This window comes from Lissotriton helveticus, chromosome 8 (assembly GCF_964261635.1).
Source record: "Lissotriton helveticus chromosome 8, aLisHel1.1, whole genome shotgun sequence".
Classification (NCBI taxonomy): domain Eukaryota; kingdom Metazoa; phylum Chordata; class Amphibia; order Caudata; family Salamandridae; genus Lissotriton; species Lissotriton helveticus.
The window spans coordinates 646,173,267-646,196,569 of record NC_136069.1 but is presented as its reverse complement, the minus strand read 5'-3'; the positions used below and the strand labels follow the sequence as shown (position 1 = coordinate 646,196,569).

Genomic DNA, 23,303 nt, shown 5'->3' with positions numbered 1-23,303 from the left:
GGAAGCACAGATACTTAAAAGTTGTAATTTCTATCTCCATCTTCAAAGGCAACATACTAATTTCCTGGTGCTGTTTGCAAATACTAAGAAGTAGTAAAGGTACTTAAAAGTTTAAGCTACTACAAAAGTGCAGTTTGTGAATAACACTTTATAGTAAGTTTTTTAGTACTACATTAGTACTTCAAAATGTACTACAAAGTGCAGTTTGTGAATTAGGCCCCATATTGGTAAATGCACGTAATCACATGTGGATCAAGCACAAAAAAAGACTCTCTTCTTCCTCTGATTTCAAGAGAAGTGGCTCTGTATAAACAAACACATCAAAACAAATGTGTAAAAAACATAACACAAACAGAGCAGTTATAGGCCGTCTATGATGGCACAAGTGTTAATACTCAAATTTTTCTATTCAGCTCTGCAGTCAAAAAAGGCCCAGCTGCTCTCAAGATTTTTACTGTCAAAGAATTTTTTTATTTGGGAGCGCTACAAAAATAATCACTGGGAGTTATATTCATATCACTATGAAAAATAAAAAGACAGTTCAGTCATAACAAGTCCATCCAGACAGTTCAAAAAATTCTTCCATTCGTCCATAAACACATGAGTAAATGTAGAGGTGAATCTTCAAAAATGTGTTATTTTTCGCAATATAGAAACATCCTAATCAGCCAATACTTTTTTACCCTTCAACAAGGACTTCATCAGGGAGCACATGTACTTTGAATGTTAATGTCACCATATACAATTTTCTGTCTGCAGGATATATAGACGGTTTCAACATTGTGGTTCAGTAATGGTCGATAAACAATCATTTATTTTATTTAAGAGGGTGTACATTACTGTTTACATTTTATTTGGATTTGCGTGCATAATTGCTGAAGGGTAACTTATTTTGTTTGCCTTTCACGTGTTATATTGCTGGCAGTACTGTCTGCTATGTGCAACATCATATACATGGCCAACTGTGTATAATATGCATTAATGATACTGCAATATGGCTGCCGCATTGCTTGCATTATATATAACCTGCTGAGCACCTGCCCGTCGTTTATGTTTACACATTTTCACCATTTCTATGATCAATCAAACAATCAAATAGATTTGTATAGCACTCTACTCACCCGTTTGGGTCTCAAGGCGCTGGGAGGAGGGGGGAAGTCCCTACTGCTCGAATAGCCAGGTCTTGAGTTGGTTCCTGAAGGAGAGATGGTCCTGGGTCAGCCGTAGGTGGGTGGGGAGGGAGTTCCATGTCTTAGCCGCCAGGTAGGAGAAGGATCTTCCTCCGGCAGTGGCTTTGCGAGTTCGGGGGGGCGGTGGCGAGGGCGAGGCTGGCTGATCGGAGCTGGCGGGTGGATGTGTAGAATGTGAGGCGGGTATTGAGGTATTTGGGTCCCATGTCGTGGAGAGCTTTGTGTGCGTGGGTGAGGAGTCTGAACGTGATCCTCTTGCTGACGGGGAGCCAGTGTAGATCTTTCAGATGGGCGGCGATGTGGCTGTGGATGCCCAGGATGAGTCGTGGCAGAAGCGTTCTGTATGCGCTGGAGTCTTTTCTGGAGTTCCAGTGTAGAGGGTGATCCCATAGTCCAGTCGGCTGGTGACGAGGGCCTGGGTGACCATCTTCCTGGTTTCGGTGGGGATCCACCGGAAGACATTTCGGAGCATGCGCAGGGTGTTGAAACAGGATGACGTGACGGCGTTGACTTGCTTGGTCATCGTGAGGGAGGAGTCCAGGATGAAGCCCAGGTTGCGTGCATGGTCCGTTGGCTTGGGGGCAATGCCCAGGGCAGGGGGCCACCAGGAGTCGTCCCAGGCAGAGGGGGATGGTCCCAGGATGAGGACTTCCGTCTTGTCTGAGTTCAGTTTCAGAAGGCTGAGCTTCATTCACTCCGCATTGTCTTTCATTCCTTCCTGGAGGCTGGCTCTGGCGGTGGCGGGGTCGTTGGTGAGGGAGAGGATCAGCTGGGTGTCGTCGGCGTAGGTGATGATGTTAAGGTTGTATTGGCGTGCGATGGCTGCGAGGGGGTTCATGTAGACTTTAAAGAGGGTGGGGCTGAGCGAGGATCCTTGCGGAACGCCGCAGATGACTTCTGTGGCCACGAATCGGAACGGGGGAGGCGGACTCTCTGGGTTCTTCCGGCGAGGAACGAGATGATCCGCTCCAAGGCCGTTCCTTGGATTCCGGTGTTGCTGAGGCGCTGTATCAGGGTGCGGTAGCATACGGTGTCGAAGGCTGCTGAGAGGTCCAGGAGGATGAGGGCAGCTGTTTCCCCGTTGTCAGGCAGGGACCTGATGTCATCGGTAGCTGCGATGAGAGCAGTCTCTGTGCTGTGGTTGCTCGGAAACCGGACTGCGAGGGGTCGAGGGATCTGTTTGTCTCGAGGAAGGCGGAGAGTTGTTTGCTGACGGTCTTCTCGATGACTTTGGCAGGAAAAGGGAGGAGCGAGATGGGGCGGAAGTTCTGGAGGTCAGTGGGGTCCGCGGTGGGTTTCTTCAGGAGGGCGCTGAGCTCGGCATGTTTCCAGCTCTTCAGGAAGGTGGCTGATGCGAAGGAGCTGTTAATGATGTCCCATAGTTGGGATGCGATGATGGAGTCGGCTTTGTTGAAGATGTGGTGTGGACAGGAGTCAGTTGGGGAGCCGGAGTGGATGGTGTTCATCGTGCTTGTGGTGTCTTCGGTGCTGACCAAGGTCCAGGTGCAGAGGGTGGTGGTGGGGGGCGCTGGTTCGGTGGTTGGGTGCGTGGTCTGTGCACCGAAGCTGTTGTGTATGTCGGCGATCTTGCGGTGAAAGAACGAGGCGAGTGAGTCACAGAGGTCTTGCGAGGGTGTGATGTCGTTGTTGCAGGCACTGGGGTTGGCGAGCTCTTTGACGATGCTGAAGAGTTCCTTGCTGTAGTGGGTGTGGTTGTCCAGTCGTTCCTTGAATGTAGTCCTTTTGGTGGTGCGGATCAGCTGGTGGTGTTTGAGGGTGGCATTCTTGAGGGCTGTCATGTTTTCTGTTGTCTGGTCGCGGCGCCAGGCTTTCTCGAGGGAGCGGCAGATTTTCTTGGAGCTTTTGAGGACGTTGGTGAACCACGAGGTTTTCTTGCTGCTGGGTCTGCTGGGAAGGTTCTTCAGTGGTGCGAGGTCATCGGCGCAGTTGGTCAGCTACTGTGTGAGGTTGCAGGCTACTTTGTTGGGGTTCGTCGTGTTGGTGGGAGGGTTCTGGCTGAGGGCGGTGGTGAGCTGGTCGGCGGTGATCTTGCTCCAGCTTCTGCGGGGAACTTGTTGCGGGTGGTGGTGGGTCGTGGTTCTCCTGAAGTTGAAGTGGACGCAGCTGTGGTCTGTCCAGTGTAGTCCGGTGAAGTGTCCGAAGGAGATGTGCTTGCGGGAGGAGAAGATGGGGTCAAGCGTGTGGCCGGCGTAGTGGGTGGGGGTGTTCACCAATTGCTTGAGTCCGAGGTTGGCGAGGTTGTCCAGCAGGGCAGTGGTGTTGTTGTCATTGTTGTTCTCCAGGTGGAAGTTGAGGTCCCCTAGGAGGATGTAGTCTGAGGAGGTTAGGGCGTGCGGGCTGACGAGGTCTGCATGGCTTCGCTGAATCGTGTGCGTGGTCCCGGGGGTCTGTAGATGAGAGTGCCTCTGAGGGTGGTTTTAGGGTTGGTGTGTATCTGGAAGTGAATGTGCTCGGCAGTGGTGAGGGTGTCGTCGGAGTTGGTCGTGATTCGGATGGTGTCTCTGTGGACGATGGCGACGCCTCCCCCGGTTTGGTTGACGCGGTCCCTCCGGGTGATCTTGTAGCCTTCCGGGATGGCTATGGCGATGTCGGGGGTTGAGGAGGCGTTCATTCAGGTTTCTGTGAGGAAGGCGACGTCTGGTGATGTTGTGTAGAGGAGGTTCCAGAGTTCGACGGCGTGCCTGTGGACGGAGTGGGTGTTGAGTAGGATGCACTTGAGGTGATTGTTGCTGGTGTCTGGCTTGGCGGGTGCGGTGCAGGTTCGGAGGCCAGTGAATTTGCAAGCTTGGCAGGTGAAGGGTCCGGGGGTGCGTTTCGGGATGGCTTGGTAGCAGGCGGCGTTGCGGCCGGTGTTGAGTGCGTGGAGGGTGGCGGCGTCGTAGGTCTGTCGTGTGGGTTTGCATCGTCGAGGGCCAGGGGTCCTGGCATGGGCACGGTCCAGGCACGGAGGGGCGCAGACAGGCTTGCCATAAGAGGGTAGGAGGGGTCAGCTGGGAGGTGGGAGGGTAGGAAGCCAATGGGTGGGTGGGCAGGCACACGGGGGCACAGAAAACAAGGGGCACAGGTAGTCCAGGCGGCGATCGTGCAGGCAGGAGTACAGCGCCGATCTGGAGGGAGAAGCAAAGCAGGAACAGCGGTCATGGCAGGCTGAGCTGCAGCGGTGGGGAAGCGACCTACCCGAGGGTCAAGGATCGCTGTTGCTGTAGTATTTCTCAACCCGTCACCACACCCCTGATTATTGTACGTACTCCCCTTATTTCTCTATGCTCCATTGCATAGCCCATTCCTACTCGTGTACTCAGGTTATATTGAGCTGTTATGTTTTTTCTAGTTGATTCAATGCCCATAAGATTCCCAATGTTAGACTAATGTTCTGATTTGTTACCTTTGCCTCAAATTGTAAAGCGCTCTGATATCCTTCGGGATCAAGTTCGTGCTATATAAAACTTTATAAGTAAAAAATAAAATAAATAAAGTGTGCATGTCGCTGAAATGCGTTGGGTTGCTCTTAGATGTTATAAAGGATTCAATTTGCAAAACTACGTATGCCTGTTTGTCATTCAGCACTGGATTGTGTGTCTTTGATTTTTTGGCATGGATACTTTTGGGTGCTTCACCCGCACCAGAGTTGCAGGGTCTTTACTACGAGTACTGGTAATCTTTTGATAGCCCCCTGTCCCTTGTGCCCTTTAGCTAAGCACTCCTTCTCCCCTTGTTGGGGAAAGATCCATTTACTTATACTCTGGAGTCTCAGCCTCAGTGATCCCTCTGAGAGAGTCCACAGTGCCAAGGGAGTCACTCACAGTTGAGGTATGGTATGGCACCCATTGCCAAAGCACGCCCTCTCCCCTTTTTGGGGAAGGATCCAGTAGGTAGGCCTTAGCGTCTCAGAGATCCCTCTGAGAGAGTCCATTGCATAAGGGGAGCCTCTCGCAGCCGAGTTGGGGAAATGATACCACTTCCTCTGGGATCACAGCTTACTGGACTCTGGACGCAGCTATTACTCGTCTACCGGTTGGTGCCCTCTCAACCTACCCCTCTTCGTTCATGCTGTGTGTCTCACCCTCCCCCTACTCTTTCCCTCCTTTCATTTAATGTCTACTTCCCCTGCTCCTACCCCCTCTCCAATGAATCTCTCCTCTTGCCTGCATATTGTCCTTATTACTTGTCTCGACCTAACTTGTAACAATGTCGCTATGCTCTAATAACTGTAACCTTGGCAATGATGTAACTTGTACCTATGGTCTGATACTCATGTAAAGTGCTCTGATACCTCCGGGTCTAGCCAGCACTATATAAAACCTTTCAAATAAATGCAATAAATATATATATGTGTGTGTGTGTGTGTGTGTGTGTGTGTGTGTGTATATATATATATATATATACATTCCCTGCAAAAACCATAGGTATCAGGGACGTTATAGTTAGTTGCACATTTCACTCATACAAAACCATGGAAATTTGGCTGTTATAGTTAGTTGAGCTAACTATAACTCATGCTCCCGCAATGCACTGCTGATGACGTCACCTATTACATCATTCATGACATGGTCAGTGACATCACTGATAACATCACTGATGACATCCCAAATTACATCACTGATGACATCACTGATGACATCATCTAGTGACTGTGTGTTTCTGCAAAGCTTAAAAATGTTTCATAAATATATTGCCCAAGGTATATTGAAGAATAAGTGGGTGTATAAGTGTGTGGATGAAGGATTTAGTAGGTGTATACTGACTGTATAAGTTAGTGATTAAATGTGTCTTCCTGAATTCATGGGTTAGTGACTAAACTGTGTGAATGTCTGTATCAGTCTGTCTATTGCTGTGTAAGCTGCTGCATTGGTTGATTAATAGTTACATGTGTGTCTATATGGGTAATTGATTGGTTGCCTGATTATTTGTATGGCTTCCTGAGTGTGTGTGTAGGTGCGTGAGAGGTGTGTGACTTTGTGCATAGATTTGTGAGTTCTTTATTCACCGGGTGTATGGGTTCAAGACTGCATGTGGAAACAGCTGTATGGGTGGGTGAGTGTTTGAATGGGTGTGTTGGTGAGTGAATGGATATCTCAGTGCTACATGTCCAAGTAATTACATTTGTAAAACGCAGTGTATGAGAGAGTTGGACTATATAAATGACTATACGAGAGACTCAGTGAATGTGAGAGTGGCTGTATGGATGAGTATGTACTTGTATCAGTGATTGTATAAGAGAGTAAGTATATGTTAGTATCAGTATGAATTAGTGAGGTTGTGTGTGTAAAACTGTAAGGCTGAGTAAATAGAAGTGTGATTGATTCTTTGCATGACTGACTAGATGTGTGAGTAATTCTGGATGAGTGGCGGTGTGTGAGTGTTTGTATAGGTGTATGAGTGCCTATAATAGTGTTGTATTGATGAGTCACTGCATGTATGAGTGACGGTATGGGTGAATGAGTGGCTGTGTGTGTAGACCTAGGAATCAGTGTGTACGTACGTAGTAACTGGTATTGGTGTCTCAATTGTTTCGAAAATGGTAGTCTGTTAGAGTGGGTGTATCAACGATTTTATTACGGTTGTCATCTGCTGATGGAGTTTTCGGGCCTCCCTTCTCTGTTATTAAATGGACATCGCTCTGGCTTTCCAAAATCCGGGAAAAATGCAGTTTTGGCGCTTTCCGTTTGGAGAATCGTCTCATTTTTTTGTGTTTCTTTTTCATGTTTTCCCCCTTATGTTTTGATACTGGGCCATCCCTGTTGCCTACTTTCGGTCCTCCCTTCCCTGACAATATAGGAGAGTACACCTGAGAGGTAGTCAGAGGGGTTAGCGCCTCCTCCTCCCCCCTGCCCTCCCCACCTGTTTGGATTGCTTGGCAAAGGCCCTGATTTTCTCATTTTCTCCCGAGCCCCCCAATCTACACTTTTTAAACAGGGGGAAGAATTTGAAGATGGGTTTTCCAAAGGGTGACTCAGTTTGACCTCCTCAAATAATGTACTTAAGCATAGCTCTTCCTTTTCAAGATTACATACAGGAGCCATGTGGGGCACCAGGGAGAGAGGAGTTCCTGCCTGTACAGAGACATCTCTCGACTCTCCATGGGGAAGGTCTAATACCGGCCTATCCCTTAGCCGTCTATCCGTGTGGGGGATAATCGTGGGGATAGATTTAGGGGTAACAGACTTATTTCCCTTTTGGATTTCAAATAGCATTACAGAAATCATTTCCAGCATATGGTCAGAGCTCAAAACAGATTTCTCTAATAAGGATAATATGGACTTTAAGATGTTTTCAATACACACAAGATATTCTGATGGCACCCCCTCTCTCTCATTTCCCCATTTTGGTTGAGAATCAGGCAAGAATACATCATGGCAAGACTCCATGGAGGTACCAATCAAATGACTTGTGCTACTGTATAAGAGAGGCATGGAAAGACACCTTGGGGAAGAACTTACAATTGGAGTATTGACATATCTGTGACCACTCTTTAACTGGTCGTCTTTATGCCTACGATAGAAACAGTCTCCCAAGACCCTTTTTTGAGCTTCTATATCAATGTCCGGGTGTGTAAAGTCTTCCCCTAGCGATGGCTCTTCGCATGGTATTGCCTTCTCCACCGGGGGAACACCAGAGTGGTCATCCGGGATACCGTCCCCGCCTAATCCCTTTTGGAAGCCCATCCGCGAAGATAGAACAACCAGTGGTGTCTCCTTCATACTGTCAATAGTTGACTGCTTTGACGGCTTTGGTCCATTTATTAAAATAATTGACTGACTGGCTGGCAAGAAGGTCCGAGTCCAAAGGGGCACCGGTGGGGCCGTCAAACAGTTGCACACTGGATCCGACCTCCACTCTTTCAGTAATCTGATCCACGGACCGAGACCCTCCACTAGACTGCACCTGCCTGCCAGCAAGGCTGCCTTGGAGCTACAAAGAATCTGTGCGGGCGATAAGGAAGAGATTAACGGTAGTACAGGATGGAGGTTAAAAATCTGGCCTTCTTGGGCCACAACTGCCACCTCCGGATCCATCCGAGGCTTTTTACGAAAGAAACCAGTAATAACAGGGTGGGATTTATAGCAGAGAAGTTGCAATTGTCTGGTACCGCTAAATGATCTTAGTTGGTTTATGACTGAGTGAGGAGGAGAGCACTCTCCGTGAGCGCAATTTTTTGGAGGTCATCTCACTCCGGATGTCCAGATACCGGTATCCAAATAAAGGCTCCCTTCCGTGAACGAAAGGCTCCTGCTGTAATTGAAAAGGGGCTTACTTTTCCTGGCATTTTGCAAGGGCCCTGGTGTGGCTCCTGCTGCTGCGGGGGCACTAAGGCGGCTCCCGCCGCTTTAGAGAAAACTCTTGTGGCTCCTGCCCCCCTGTGGAAGCGCTGGCTTCCGCCGCCGTAGAGAGACTCTTGCAATTCCAACTGTGCGCTGCTGGAGCACTAACGCAACTCATGCCGCTGCGGTTTGCTCTCACCTCTTTGTTCTTGCCTCACCACTGCTCACCACTAGTTCCGTGGTGCTACTCACACCGCTGTGCCGTCTGCAATGGCTGTAGTAGGCTGTAATTTATTTCTGAAAACAAGCCCTGCCAGCAACTGCAACTGGGATCAGAAGGTGAGGGGCAGAGGGGTGGTCTGGCTGCTACCGCCTCCCCAGGTCACTAGGGAGTCAGGGCTGCCGCACGCCGGAGCCCACCATAATTCACTGTGATCCACCGCAATCCGCCGCAGCCTACCCCGACGACCGCTAATGAAAGCGGGGGCCGAAGCTGGAGCGGGGCTGGAACAATGCTAAAAGCAGAAGCCTCGAGCTGGAACCACGTGGCGTCTTCTTAGTCCTCAAAACGCGGGTCGCGATTGTGGTGAAAGCAGCCGCTCTATCGTGGGACCCCCGGTGCGCTGGGGCTGGTGGAAAAATCAGCGGGGAGAGGGGAACTGGGGTCAGAGCCGTAGCAGTTTTCAGCATCCTACCGCTCCTACCGCTCTCGTCCTGCTCCTACTCCCGCTCTGCTTGAGCTGGAGCTGGTGCTGCGAACTGCCGAAAGATGTGGCGTCTGGATTCAGAATTCACCTGGAATTGGAATGAATCCTAAAACAGATGAAGGGTGAAACCCCCAAATTTTGAGGTGGTTCATTTCCCTACAGGGGATGTACTATACAGTGGAACATAGACCTGGGAGTAACCATGCCAATGCAGACGGACTCTCCAGATATTTTTACTTAGAACATGAAGACTCAACAGGTCAAGTTTTGTTTAATGTCCTTATGTTTGGGGGGTTATGTAGGAAAGTAGGATCTGCTTCTTATGGTTACTGCCACTCTTTGCTGATATATCTCTGTTTCTGACTAGTCTCACTGGGATCCTGCTATCCAGGACCCCAGTCTATCTGCTTTATCCCTTAAATTGTTGTATATGTACTATAGGTACATTCCAGATTGGATACTGAGGTACCCCCATGACTCCCTAGTAGATGGCACACCATGTACCCAGGGCATACGTACCTCAAAGGCCTCCTATGGGCTGCAGCATGAATTATGCCACCCCGAGAGGCTATTCAAAATGACACGACAGGACTGCTACAGCAGACTGTGTAAGATGGTGCTTGCACCACTTACTGTGATATAGGTTTATTATATCCATCTAAATCACTACACTTAAAAAATGTATCAGTCACCCTTATGGCAGGCCTTATCAATCATGAAGGCAGGGTGCTGAGTTTTACGTGAAAGGGTGCCCCTGCATGAGCAAAGCCCCTCTGCAGCCTTCGGTGACCATTCTCCGGGGTTGTCTGTGATGCAAGAAGACATATATGTTTAAGTGCATTATAACCTTGCGGTAAATGCTAACGACTGCTTGGAAACATGCCTTGATTGGTGTCAAACACCTTGGAATCATACCTCCACACCAGTAACTGGTGTGGGAGGTATGATTCCACCCTTCTACAACCACTACTGTGGGTCATCAGACTACCCGGAACCAGCTTTCATGACCTGGGCAGCACAAAATGGATGCTGCCAGCGACAGACAGGATTCTGCACAGGGTAGTGTCCGGTTACCAGTGGAAGGCTCCATAGGGTCCTCTGGGTATCAGGGGTGGCTCTTTTGGGTCTAGTGTGTACTAAAGCATCCTTTAGGTTGCGAGTTTGTTTGTATGAAAATCTGGGTCTGGGCAGTTGTAGGTCCCCTGTGTTCAAAATCTGCCAATGTTTAAGAACTATCTTTTTGATCCGTGCGGAGTCAGGGGTGAAAGATGTTACGCACATGAGATTTTCAGTCAGTGGTTTGGGATGGGTTACAAGTAAAGCTTACCTTGGGTTGTTTCTGGCCCTTTTCAAGGAGTCTCTAATTTGTTTTTCCAGGTACCCGTCTTATTCATAAGAACTGTCCCACTGGTAGATTATCTCTCAGTGTTTTAGGATGGTGGCTGGTGTACAAGAGTAAGCTATTTCGGTCGGATGTTTTCTTTATACGGGGAGGTATGTAGATGCCCTGTTGTCAATGTGATGCTGATGTCCAGAAATGGAATTGATGTATCAGAGATCGTGTGGGGAAACCTGAGGTAGTCATTAAGTCCATTGATCCACCCTACAAACTCGTCACAGTCAGTTCGTGTCCCATGCCAGAAAATCAAGATATCATCAATAAAGTGTTTCCACAGCAATAAATTACTGTGGTATGGGTTATTGGAGTCAAAGATGTAGTGTTATTCAAAATGTGCCATGTAGATATAGGCTAGACTGGGAGCAAAGGTGCTACCCATCGATGTACCCTGGCTCTGATGCAACAATTGTTGTTTGTATTCGAAGAAGTTCTCTGTCAGAGCCAGGGTAGCACACTCCATTATAAATGCAACAGGAGTAGGAGAAGACCAGTCAAATGAACTGAGGGCTGATTCAACAACCTCTAAGGTGGCCCTCTGTGGAATATTCGTATAAAGGGCCTCCACATCAAGAGTGATGAGGAGGTCAATCTCATCTGTGTTGGTAATCCCTTCTATGATTTGCAAGATGTCGGTGGTGTCTCTCACAAATGATGGAGTGTATCTGACTATCGGTTGCAAGAAGTGCTCACAGAAGATGGAAAGGGGTTCCAGAATGGAGCCAATCCCTGACACGATGGGAAGGCCAGGAACCGGGGTCACACCCTTGTGAATTTTGGGTAAGGTGTAGAAGTAGGGGTTCCTTAGCAATCAGGAAGTCTGCCTCCATCATGCTGATCCAGTCATTGGATTCTGCCTCATAGAAAAGTGAGGAAATCTTGGCAGCCAACCGAGGTGTAGGATCAATGGTAATTGGAGTGTAGTATCTCCTATTGGTGAGTTGGCGAGTGCATTCTGAATCGTAGTCAGTGGTGGATTGAATCACTGTTGCACCGCCCTTGTCAGCTTGTTTTATAGTAATGGACAGGTCATCTGCTAAGGTAATGATCATGTCTTTCTCCAAATTCGATAGGTTGTGGAAGGGCACTCGCATTAAGGGTTGATCTAGCTCTTTCAGGACTGCTTGTTCAAAAGCTAGCACCTCAACCGGGACAATATTGGTGTATGGTGTAAAGGTAGACGTATTCCTTAAACCAGAGTCCTCTTGTTCATTGGGGGGAGTGTCTTTAAAGTAGGCTTTCAGAAGTATGGTACAAAACCAATTGTGTATTTCACTGTGTGTCCTAAACCGGTCAATTTTGGGAGTGGGGACAAAGCCAAGGCCCTTCTGGTGTACTGATTCCTCAGACTCAGAAAGTGTCCGATGTGAAAGGTTAACCAATAGGTTTTCCTGCCTTGTGTCTTGTTCCTGGTGCCCATTCCGGTTGTCTGATCCTGCCACAGGACCTGTTTTTTTGTACCTCTTCTGTTGTGCCCTCTTCCTCTGCCCCAGCCTCTGCCTATAAAAGGTGGGCTGCCGTTGTTGTTAAAGTATTGAGGTGGGCCATGTTGGTATTGGGGAAACTGCCAAAAGGGAGGAGGATGGCCATTATATTGTGGTGGTCCATTGTATTGTGGTGGTCCTTGATAGTGTGAAGGCCCTGGATACATTTGTCGCTCATCGTGGTTGGGTCGTTGATTTCTTGTCAGGCTATTGCCCCTGCCCCTACCCCCTGTACTAGTACTGTCGCTGGATTCGCTTGTATCAGAGTTATCATCAGAGGAATAGCCGGTTCTGGTTGATGTATAGTCATCTTTGAGGTAGGGATAAGCCTTTTCTTTTGAGAATTTCTTGATGTCTTTCTCAAGTTTGCTTATTTTCTGTTTCATTAGGTAATCCTTATTCTCTGTGATTTCCATGTTGATTTCTGCAAGTTTAGTTTTATATGTGGTTATTTGGACCCCAGTATTCAGCGCTCCCTCCGCAATCTGGATTTTGACCAGAAGAGCGTCCGCTAACCTTTTTGTTGTGTTGATAATTAATACGAACCAGTGCCTAGTGCACTTCCATGCGACTAGGGACTATTCCTTTTTGAAGGTAGGGTCATCGAGAAATACCCTGGGGAAGGTGTTGACAATTAGACCTGGAGGAGCGATCTTTGCTCACAGGTACTCAGTCATGAGGGCACCATGGAGGGTGATCTCAATCCATTCTCTTTTTAATGCAGTGAGTGAGGTCCAATCATCCGAATGGGAACCTGAGGCTGCACTGCCATCTGTCCCTAGTAGTGAAGGGGTCCTAGCCAGTATGTCAGTGACTGCGTTGTCATCAAAACTCAAACCATGGTGGAAATCCATGATGGATGAGTGTATTTAAAATATGGGCAGGAAAGATCCGAACAGTGATACATCATAAGGGTAGTGTGGCCTGGTACAAGGTGCCCACTTTAATTAATGGACAGCATATTCCAACCCACCTTCTCACATCTGGCTCTTGTGTTCCTAGCTACAAGTTCACTCACTTTTCCCAGCACTCAGGACTCCACAGCAGATAAACAGACAAAACTGTTGGACTGGCACCCCCAAAGGTACCAGTGGCATTTTGTTGAGTTGACATATTGCTCGCTGATAGTCAATTTAGGCTCCATTTGGTGAACATAGGTCATAATGGAGAAAAATCCGTTTTTGCTTCAGAAAAAGGGAACATCTTTAAAATCAGGAACTGCTAAAATGATTTTGGGCTTTGACTAGACACATTCAATCTCATTCTAAAGTAATGCCAACAATGTAAAAAATAGTGCAAATGTTTTTTTTCATTAAAGTTTTGCGCTGTGGGCCCATTACTTGATGGTACTTGGTACATATTGTATATGTGAATCTGTTTACAAGTGGTATTACAACGTTTAAGATCTTTTGCAAAAAAAGGTTTTTGTGCATTATTTCTCATTATGTGCACTGAGGTGGTACCTTGAGGTTATGGTATAGGAAATACTGTGCAGTATGGTCAAATCAACAGCGGTTTGGGCCCTTCCATCATTGTGCTCTCATGGCCTACATCCCTGTACCTTTGCCGTTCAACTTCCCAGTTCATTCACCTTTGTGCTCTCTTGGTCCTTAGTCACACAGCTCTCCCTCAAACCACACACCTCTTTTCCCCTCATTGCTCTGTGAACACACCACCACCCTGCCTGTTACTACACGTGCACCTTAATATCCCATACACATTTCTGACTCCACCCTGCCACATGCATACATCTCACCCTCATTGACACATACACTCACAACTTATATACTCTTTCACAGACACTGCTTTACAAACTACTCTTGCGGGTCAAGTGCATGTTCTTCAGCTTCTCAATGTCCCCTTGCTTTTCAACACATGTGAATTCCATGAGTACTGCCAAATGAGCACACCCCTCTCTATCGTGTGTTCTCAACACACAAACACGAACAAATAAATACTGACATATGCACACACTCCACTCCCATCAGTAACACAAGCTCAGCCTATTTCAAGCACTGCCACATACACAAATAAATGTGCCTTACACACAAATACCCCTCACTATCAAATATGCATACATTCCCGCCAATATCACAAGACATACATACCTTCTCCCCCTCATTGGTGCATCCATTCACACTTTCAAGGACACTCAGCCTTCGTCATACCTCTCTCTTCTCCGTTTAACCCCGTAGTCTTTCTTGATTTAAACCATAGAGGCTGCAGTGCAGGGGTTTTAACCTCCAAATATTCAAGGAGAGGTGAAAAAACTGTATGAGACAGGCAGGCTAATAAAGGCAGCTAGAACTCTCAGAACTCAAAAGTGGTTCAAATCCTACCAGCAGTAGCAGAACTTGCGTCCTTGCTACTTTCATTCATTCATCAAACACTGTGGCAAGGAAATATCAAGTCAGTCAATGCATTTTTCTACGTTTTTAGGCTGTCACTGCTCTGAGAGGAAGAGATAACCATAAGGGTGCGAGAAGTGGAATAGGGACCATGGTTACCCCTTGCACCACTGAATGATGTTTGTACTTTTTATCAGTTTTAATATTGCTAAATTTAGGAAGAACTACTGAGTATTATAGCAACCCACTGGTAATGTGAATAATGTTTTTTGATGTTCACAGTTCAGCATTCTTATTGTTCCCTGCCTCAGGAAGATTGTACTTCCTCCCTCTGACCAGTTCCTGCATTTTCTTTATGTTGACAGGGCCAGTGCTTTCATAAAATGACACTAGAAGAATGGAGCCTCTGGTGATGGAGCCAAATTACCGATAGAAGGAAGGATGCAATTTTACAGTATAAGTGGGGGGCATTAGCTAAAAAACTTCCCTTAGTGCCTCATTTACTAAATTTTGATGCACAGCAGCATAGCAAGTATTCCTGCAGTGCTGTCGTGAGTCAAAATAAAAGGGCAGGAATGCATTGTATCTACAAGATGCGGCACATTCCTGTCCTGCCTTGCGCTGGTGCACAAATAGCAGCCATACACCAACTTAGACACCCTGACACCATGGAGTAAGGGTGCCTGTGTTGCAGGGATGATTGTTTATGTGCAAGATAAAAAATCACTAAAGGCGGGTTGGTCCTCTATGTATGCTGCAAAATGCACCACACATAGAAAGAACAACAAACGAGGAGAAACAAAAGTATTTCTTCTCTTTGTGCCACTTCTGCACTGCCCCTGGAGAGTCGTAGGATTCTGAAGCATTCCCAGGTTTACGACATTTTGTAAATTTGTGAATGTGTCAGGTTCCATGATGTTGCTTGGGAACACCCGCAGCAACACCCATGGACTGCCCTTTTCACTAATAATGGGTAAAATGGTCCCATATTTACATGGCCATGAAAAGTCATGCAAGGTGACTTTATGCAGCCTTGTAAATATTGGCAGGCACTCTGCACCACTCGTGCTTCTAAAATAGTGATGCACCAGCACCACAACGGGCTTATAAATGAGGCCCTATGTTTCCTGGAGTTAGTGCTAAAAAATCCTTGCATCCTTCCTGCATTCAGCCTGTGGTGCCCACTTAGCTTGGCCACCGTGTACACAGCGCTTGATCCTACATGTACATGTGCACAAAGGTGTTTGTGGCAGTAGGGTTTTTGTGTGAGTGGATGCATTCTGAATTCCACATTTGGCTTGATCATAGGTTCTTCAGATCCAATTTTTTTTTATAAAACTGTGACAAATGTTTTTTACTTGCAAAGCTTTCTTTCCTAAAAGGGAAGACACATGATTAAGATTTCAATGTAGAATCCACAAGAGTATACAAGACACTGCAAACATAGGGCCTCATTTACAAGGTCATTCCGCCACTGGTGCGTCACTTTTTTTAACACACCGGCGGCACAGTGTGCCTGCCCATATATACAAGCCACGTAAAGTTACCCAGTGTCATATTTCATGACCTTGTAAATATGAGTTCCTTTCACACATTACTCCGGATGAAAGGGGCATTCCATGGGTGTTGTTGTGGATGTTTCCACGCAACATCCATGCAACTTGACACATTCCTAGATTTACAGTTTTGAAAAGCTGGGAATGCGTCAGAATCCTATGCCTCACTAGGGAAGGGGTAGGAGTGGTGCAAGAGGAGAAATACTTTTATTTCTCCTCGTTCTATTCTCTTTCTATGCATGCTGTATTCTACAGCATGCATAGAAAGAGGAAATGTCATCACTGATTGTTTTTGGGCTTCCTGCACAAAAACAATCATCGCCACAATGCAGGCATCCCTTAAAAATGACTCAAGGGTGCCTGCGCTGGGGCGTGGCAGCCAATTGTGTGCCAGCGTAGGGGAAAGCACACGCATGCATTGCATTGTTGTCAACACAATGCATCCATATGCTTTGAAAATTGTGCAGCTCTGCACAGCAAAAACAGCTTGCGGCGCAACGCTGCATCATTTTCTTGTAAATGAGGGGCATATTGACCACCCCCAAATTCATGCAGCGAATTAACTACGCCTAAGTGCTTTAAAAGTGTAGAAATCAACACGAAACTCGCCACTCTTTGCAAATCGTATACCACTTAAATGCTCATAATTACCAGTTTGAACTTAATAAATTAATATTATTTTTGGAAATTACTGTTTCAAAACAAAAAGTTTTTATTGATTTCGGTCTCTTCAAGAAGTAAACTATGTACATACATTTGTTTGCATAACATTTCCCTTCAAGTTGGAAGAACATTGCTATACCTTTTTGAAAATGGTAAAATTCTGTTCTAATTTATTTACATTTTTTTGTGTAAGACTTGACTTGCATTTAATGGGCGAACAAAATGACATGGGTACGAAGAAAGGCTGTTGCTACTGGAGATGCTTCAAGAGAAGGTGCATGGAGTGCAATGTTTTTGGAAAAATCGATTACGTTACAATAATCCCACTGTGGGAGCACTGTACGGATGAACTAGAACTTATGTGCACCTGATAAGTGACTCAATTGAATTTGCACTATTTGGATACACATGCACCTAGCAATTTCTTGATTTGGTTCCAAGAATTACATTCATTATATCCAAGTAAGGTGCTAACAAGGATTCTGAAAACCTCGTACTTTGCATGCCGTTCACAATATTAAAGAATTTAAAAAATGGGTAAATAAATTCCTAAACGAGAATGCTACATGGTGCCCATTTAACCATGTGCCAAATGTATCTTTTAAAACTGATACCTCTATTATTGAAGCTAAGAAATTGAAATGGCAAGCTAGTCATTGTTGACTAGGACATGAAAACTACAATTAGATATTCAAAAGCTGCCGTCTAGAATAACAGTATAAACAATTTTAGAACATGCACTGGTGTGTGTTTTACATGGAAAACAGACGCCAGAATTGACATATACTACATAGCATGGCATCTGCTTCACTTAGGATTTACAATGAGAAGCCTTCAAATCTGTGTATCCTTCCGCCGAGGTACCACAAGGTGAAATACATGGACAGTCAGACCATGTGGTAACTTGATACATTTAAACCAAGGAGTACTTTGCTAGACTGGCTGCTGAGGTATCCATATTTCTGGTGCACTGTGGTGTCTTTCTGCATATAAAGGACCCTATATTCATTGTGTCAATCAAATGCTGTAGGAGGTCCCAGACTGTTCGGTACTTAAACTAATGTTCCCGTCAGGTAAAGAGCCAGGGACCAGGCACTTTACTCCGGAAGCACCAGGTGTGGGTGAGGACAAGGGTGCACTTTTCTCCTCCACATCTTTCAAAACTTTGGTGTACAGGATGGTTGTCAATGGTTTAATTTTTCAGGATCATTGGATGCCATGTGTGAAAAATCACGGAATATGTCCTGGTAGGTCTCGTCACCTGGCTGTCCATATAGTCCTTCAGATTCCTGCATCAGTAACAGTGTTACAATATCAGCATTTGCAGCTTCAAGTGCAATAGTCAAGGGGCATTTTCCTTCTTCATCTTTGGTGTGCTGGTTTGCCCCACGTTTCAGAAATAAGCAGACTTGCCCAGTGTGCCCTAAAACAGTAGCATGATGCAGGGGTCCTCTGCCATGCAGATCCATGTGATTAACATTGGCACCATTCTGCAGCAGGAACTCACAGGTGACCAAAGAACCCCCAAGCACAGCCTGAATGAGGGGTGTTGCGTTGTTTTCCTCTTCATTCACCCAGTTAACATCTGCACCATGTGCCAATGCTTCTGCCATATCAGGAAGGCCTTTCTCATACGCAGCTCGATAAAGGTGCAGCCCTGGATGAAACTTTTTCGAATCCTGAAATACTGAAGAATCTCGCTTCTCAACTTCTAGGACTGGTTCATGCAACTTCTTTGAGGATACAATAGAGGCAAGAAGTTCTCGAATGCCTTCTGAACTGAAGTGGATTACACTGTCATTGCTTTTCACTGAACTTCTGGAAGATGTTGAAAAGTGATCCTGTGATGCCAGGGACTTCTCAGAACTACTGAGGTCTTCGTTCTTGCACTGGGAATAAGGCCTTTTCTGTCCATCAGGAGGGTGTGAAGCAACGCAGTCCTGGTTCACAAACCTCTTTTCCATGTACTTTGCTCTGATATAAGCCTCCTTTTCCACTCTTGGACTTTCATTGTCTGGCTTCTTTACTCCAAGGGTTTTCAATTTAGCTTCATATATTCGATTAATAACTTGATTTCCCAGTTCACACATCAGCTTTAGTAATTCAGGCTCCCATGTATCTAACGTTAACGACCTTACTTTTGAAATGTGCACCCCAAGACTCCTGTGTATCTCAGAGCACTCAATGCACAGGATGATTCCAAGGTTGATGCTGGCCCATTGCGGATCCGCCAGACCACAATCGCAGCAGACAGAGTTTCCAGCGATCCACTGAATCCGCTGTAAGGCGCTTTCACCTTTAACTAATTTTTCTTCCACCTTGCTGCCAGAGTCCAGACTTCCTGTGGAAGGTGGAGATTTCTTATCCAGCTTCTCTGTCTCATCACTCTTTTCTCTATATGCTGTAGCAATGCCGGTTGGGACAGCTTTAATCCATGCCTGTCGCAGCTTTTCTGAGTCAGCCTGTAGCATGCGGCTCTTTGTTGGTGTGACTACTTCAAAGCAGAAACGTCTTTCTATGTCTTCAAAGTGTTTAACTGTGCAGAGCCGTAAATCTTCGACAACCACTGTGGGGTTATCCTTCATTTTTTTCTGATATACCAGTTGGTTGTTTCGTATTGAGAACCAGCGCCTGTTCCAAGTTTTAAAGGCATTAGTGGACCTTTTAAAGAGATATCCTTCCATTACAATGCCATTAGCAGTATCAACATTGTATTCAAGTCCGAGATCATCGTTGATGAAATCATTTTGCTGAATAGTGGAGTGTTTTTGTTCCATGTCCCTTTTCTGCTTTGCTGCATCCACAGCAAGCCGATCCAACTGTGAATCAAGCTCTTTCATGTGCGGTTCAAGTTCACTGAAGAGATCGTAGCCCTGGTGGAAGAAGCCTAGATGTGCCTTCATGAAGGATAGCATCGATTTTAAAATTTCAGTCCTCCGCTCTGACTGTAGAACATTGATTTGAAGGACCTTGTCCAAAGCTATGTGCCGGAAGCATTTTCTTTTTGCGATTAAGAGGTTTGTTGCCTCCTCCACCTCGTGCAGTTTTGTTCTTTGAACTTTGGCATTTTTAACTAGTGCGTTTTCTTTTTCTTTACTGACCTTATCAAACTGCTTCTTTGCATCTTCGAATTTTCGAAGATCGTCCTTAATAAATATCTGGAGCTGTGTTTTAATGGATCTATGAGCTTCGTCAAACAGGATTGTGTGATAATTGATCATTTCTTGGAGGCAGTCTGAAAACTTCGTCAAGTTAGACTCAATCACCACATCCTGGCTTGAATACTGTGCCAGGTCCCGAATGCCATTCATAAATTGCTTGTTGGCAGCACAAAAGGCCGTGCCTGCATCAATCATGCCACTACATAACTGAACAAGCTTATCAAGTTTCACTTCCAGTCCCGTCACATCACCTTCAACCTCCTTCAAAGCGGCTCTGAAACGGGGAGAGTCCTTCAAGCACTCCTCGAAATTGACGGTCACCTTCATGCTGTGGCCTCGGCCCCTCTCGGGTGATCAAGGTGAGGGCAGGAATAAGGAGGCAGCAGCAAGATAAGGGGATCTGAGCACAGCAGTTGAAGTCTGTCACACTTCAGCCTGCCTCACCGCGGCCCAGCGCCCACCTCTCAGCTCTCAGCCCTCGGCGCGTCCTCCACTTCTGAACACTGTCCCTGCTGGCAGACAATCCAGTCTCCTAGATACGCACATAGACATAGACAACGGAAAACAATGCAAGAGTCCGAGCGTCATAGAAACAATTATAGAATCGGAATGTCGTCCTCGGCAGGGTTCCACCAATGTATTTGTATTTTCAGCAATAAGGCAATTCATCATTGGAGGCAGTGGGGGCAGATGTACAACCCCCTGCACCACTTTTGTGACGCTTAAGTGGCGCAAGGGCCTCGTACATAAACCCCAGTGGTCTTTAGTTATTTTCCTGTAAATAAGCAAACCTGGGGTGTTTTTTATTATCAGGTCACAAAGGTCGAGTGTAAAGGAAGGTATCTGCAACCACAGAGACTCCTGCTCCCCAGAGTCTTTGTCAATAGGGGATTCCTGTCTGCTAAACTAGTATACTATTGAACGTGTTACAGATTATTAAACACCTTACAGATACCTTAATTAGGACTGTGGATTCTGCTAAACAAGATGTTTATAATGTCCGAAAATCAATAGATCAATACAGCTCCTGATTGACAGTTTTTACTTTAGGGACATGTATTTTTTGTTTCACTCATGCTTCATCCGAGGGACTTGGAAAAAGAAACCATTACTTTGCATTGCGTCTTAAACTGCATTTTGGAAGGGAAGGGGCCAGTGCAGTTCTTTTTTTCTGGAGATAATTTAATTACAATCGTAGCGGGAAGTTTGTTTAGGTGATCAATATATAGGAATGTGGATTTCAGTCATGCTAAAGGGCGGCGTCTGGAAAATCAGTAAGTGTGGACTATATGCCCTTCATTTATAAGTACAAGCCCCATGGCTGGTACTTTGGCATGAACAGTGCTGTTTCTAATTATTCTCATATATGTTGAAGATGAATGAGTTTGCACCAATACCTATGAAGGGAGAGACACTAAAGGCCCATTAAAATGTCCCTTGCTTGATGTGTAGGTGTTCAATGTCACTGCATAGGGCCCAGTCCAAATTGAGCTGAGTTTGTTTTCTACGAATGTTACCTGTAGGTATTATTTAATAATTTGTGTAGTGACATTGGATATTTCTAGTTCACCTATTATGTTCATGGCTAGTCAAGATAAAGGAGGTTGAATGGACAAGGATCTTTCTTTTCTTGCATCAGTCGCTTGGATGGTCACTGTCTCTATGCTGTATCTATGATGGAAGACCGAAGGGAATTTATGGTGAAGGTAACAAACAATGTGGCTTTATAGCCATTTGATTTTTTTCTCCCAGAATGGAGGTGTCTGTCATGGAGCGTTAAATCCAAACTTTTCAGCATTTTGGTGTTTAAATACTCTCAATTTGACAATTGGGGAATCAGACAGTCCTTCTCCAGGTCTGTTGTCACTACAAGGAACAATCCTCTGCCCAACCTGCAATATCAAGAAATTATAGTGTCTTTCCTTGATTTCCTGAAAATCTTAAAATTCCTTAGACTCTTTGGTGACTTAGTTGATGTAGAGAACACATTTCACAATCAGGGAACTTGCATTAGGGTCTCTGCATTCTTTTGGCAGGAATCTGGATTCACTTCCTTGTTCAAACTCCCGTATCTGCCGTTTTCTTACATTCTCTGCCTTGTTTTTTCCTGCTCACTCCACTCTATGCTCTACATTCTGAGATCCATTGTTGCCTCTTTTGTTGGTGTCAGCTCAGTCATCTCAAAAAGTTTGGATTTACTCTGTGGCACCCCAATGCCGTTTACATATGTAAATGTGTATACCAGGATTGAATACTGTAAACACACTCTTTCAAACACATGATGATGATAGAGACATCATTTTTCTCTCGAATAAAATAAGTAAAAACCTTTTTGACATCTTAGAGTAACCACCCCTGCACAGGAATGGATGAGCGGAAGCAGCTTTTGCCTCATGTGTTACTTTTGGAAATACCACCCTGCACAAGAGAATGCAGACGCCCGTTGAATGCATAAGGCTGAATGTACATACGTATTACTTACATAGAGGGTAAACCTACTCCTGAATAAGCATCAGCTGGCCCAGTTGGTTTTATGCATATGTCTGACCACTAGCTATGCAGCTGTTGGGATGGAAAAGTACTGAATTGTAAACAGGCTTTTCTCCCTGCCATGAGTGCCTGACTGAATATGAAGTTGATATTGTGACTTTTTTCTTGACCTTAGCATCACACTAATCTAGCGTATGTGTGGAAGTCGAGGCATGCCCCTGGTGATAGGAATACCAGAACCTGGTCTACAGATACCCTTGCAGTAGTCATAAGTCTAATCTCCATGCCTGGGGAGGGTCACATAAATGGGTGGGGGCATCATACCATGTTTTGTGGATCTTTGGTTCGATGTAATCTTTTTTTCTGTGTCAGTGAGTGCAGTCTAATGACTTATTGTAAATAGTGAGAAACTTGAAGACTTCTCCAGGTAAGTAATTCATGGATTTTATAGAGACACCAGCCAAACGAACACCTCGCCAGCTGAGCAGACAAGTAACTGACAAAACATAGAATGGTCTGACACCTGGGCTAGAATACACACAGGTATTCTAGAAGGGAAGGAAAAAGGGAAAAACAAAGGAAGGCTTAAACTGTAGAGAGTGCATAGATGGGGAATTAATCATGTACAATACATCTTCCTCCTCTATACAAACAATCATGAAGATATAAGTGTCAACCTGAAATAAGAAAACAAAGATAACCAGTAATACTCAACAACAGTAATCACTCAAATAAGCAGGTGGTCTGCAACATCTTATACTCCTGGACTCCTATAAGTTGTGAGTGTTCAACAGATTTTCAGCTGAGTCTCAAGCATCACCACCACCCACTTCCCTTTGATTAACAACAACAGGATGAGCAACAAAATCATCCATATCAGACAACATGTAACCAGTTGAAGTCTGTACAGCATCACACAAAGTGTCATCAACATCAGAGGAAAGTGAGAATGTTTTCTTTTGATATAACACACATGGTAGAATCCACACAGGTATTCTAGAAGGGAAGGAAAAAGGGAAACACAA

General features: G+C 45.6%; 1 pseudogene; it reads right to left on the bottom strand.

The window, feature by feature from the left end:
• Positions 1 to 17,811: 17,811 nt before the first annotated feature.
• On the bottom strand, positions 17,812 to 20,115 carry LOC144771736 (arf-GAP with coiled-coil, ANK repeat and PH domain-containing protein 2 pseudogene; annotated as a pseudogene).
• Between the last annotated feature and the right edge of the window lie 3,188 nt (positions 20,116 to 23,303).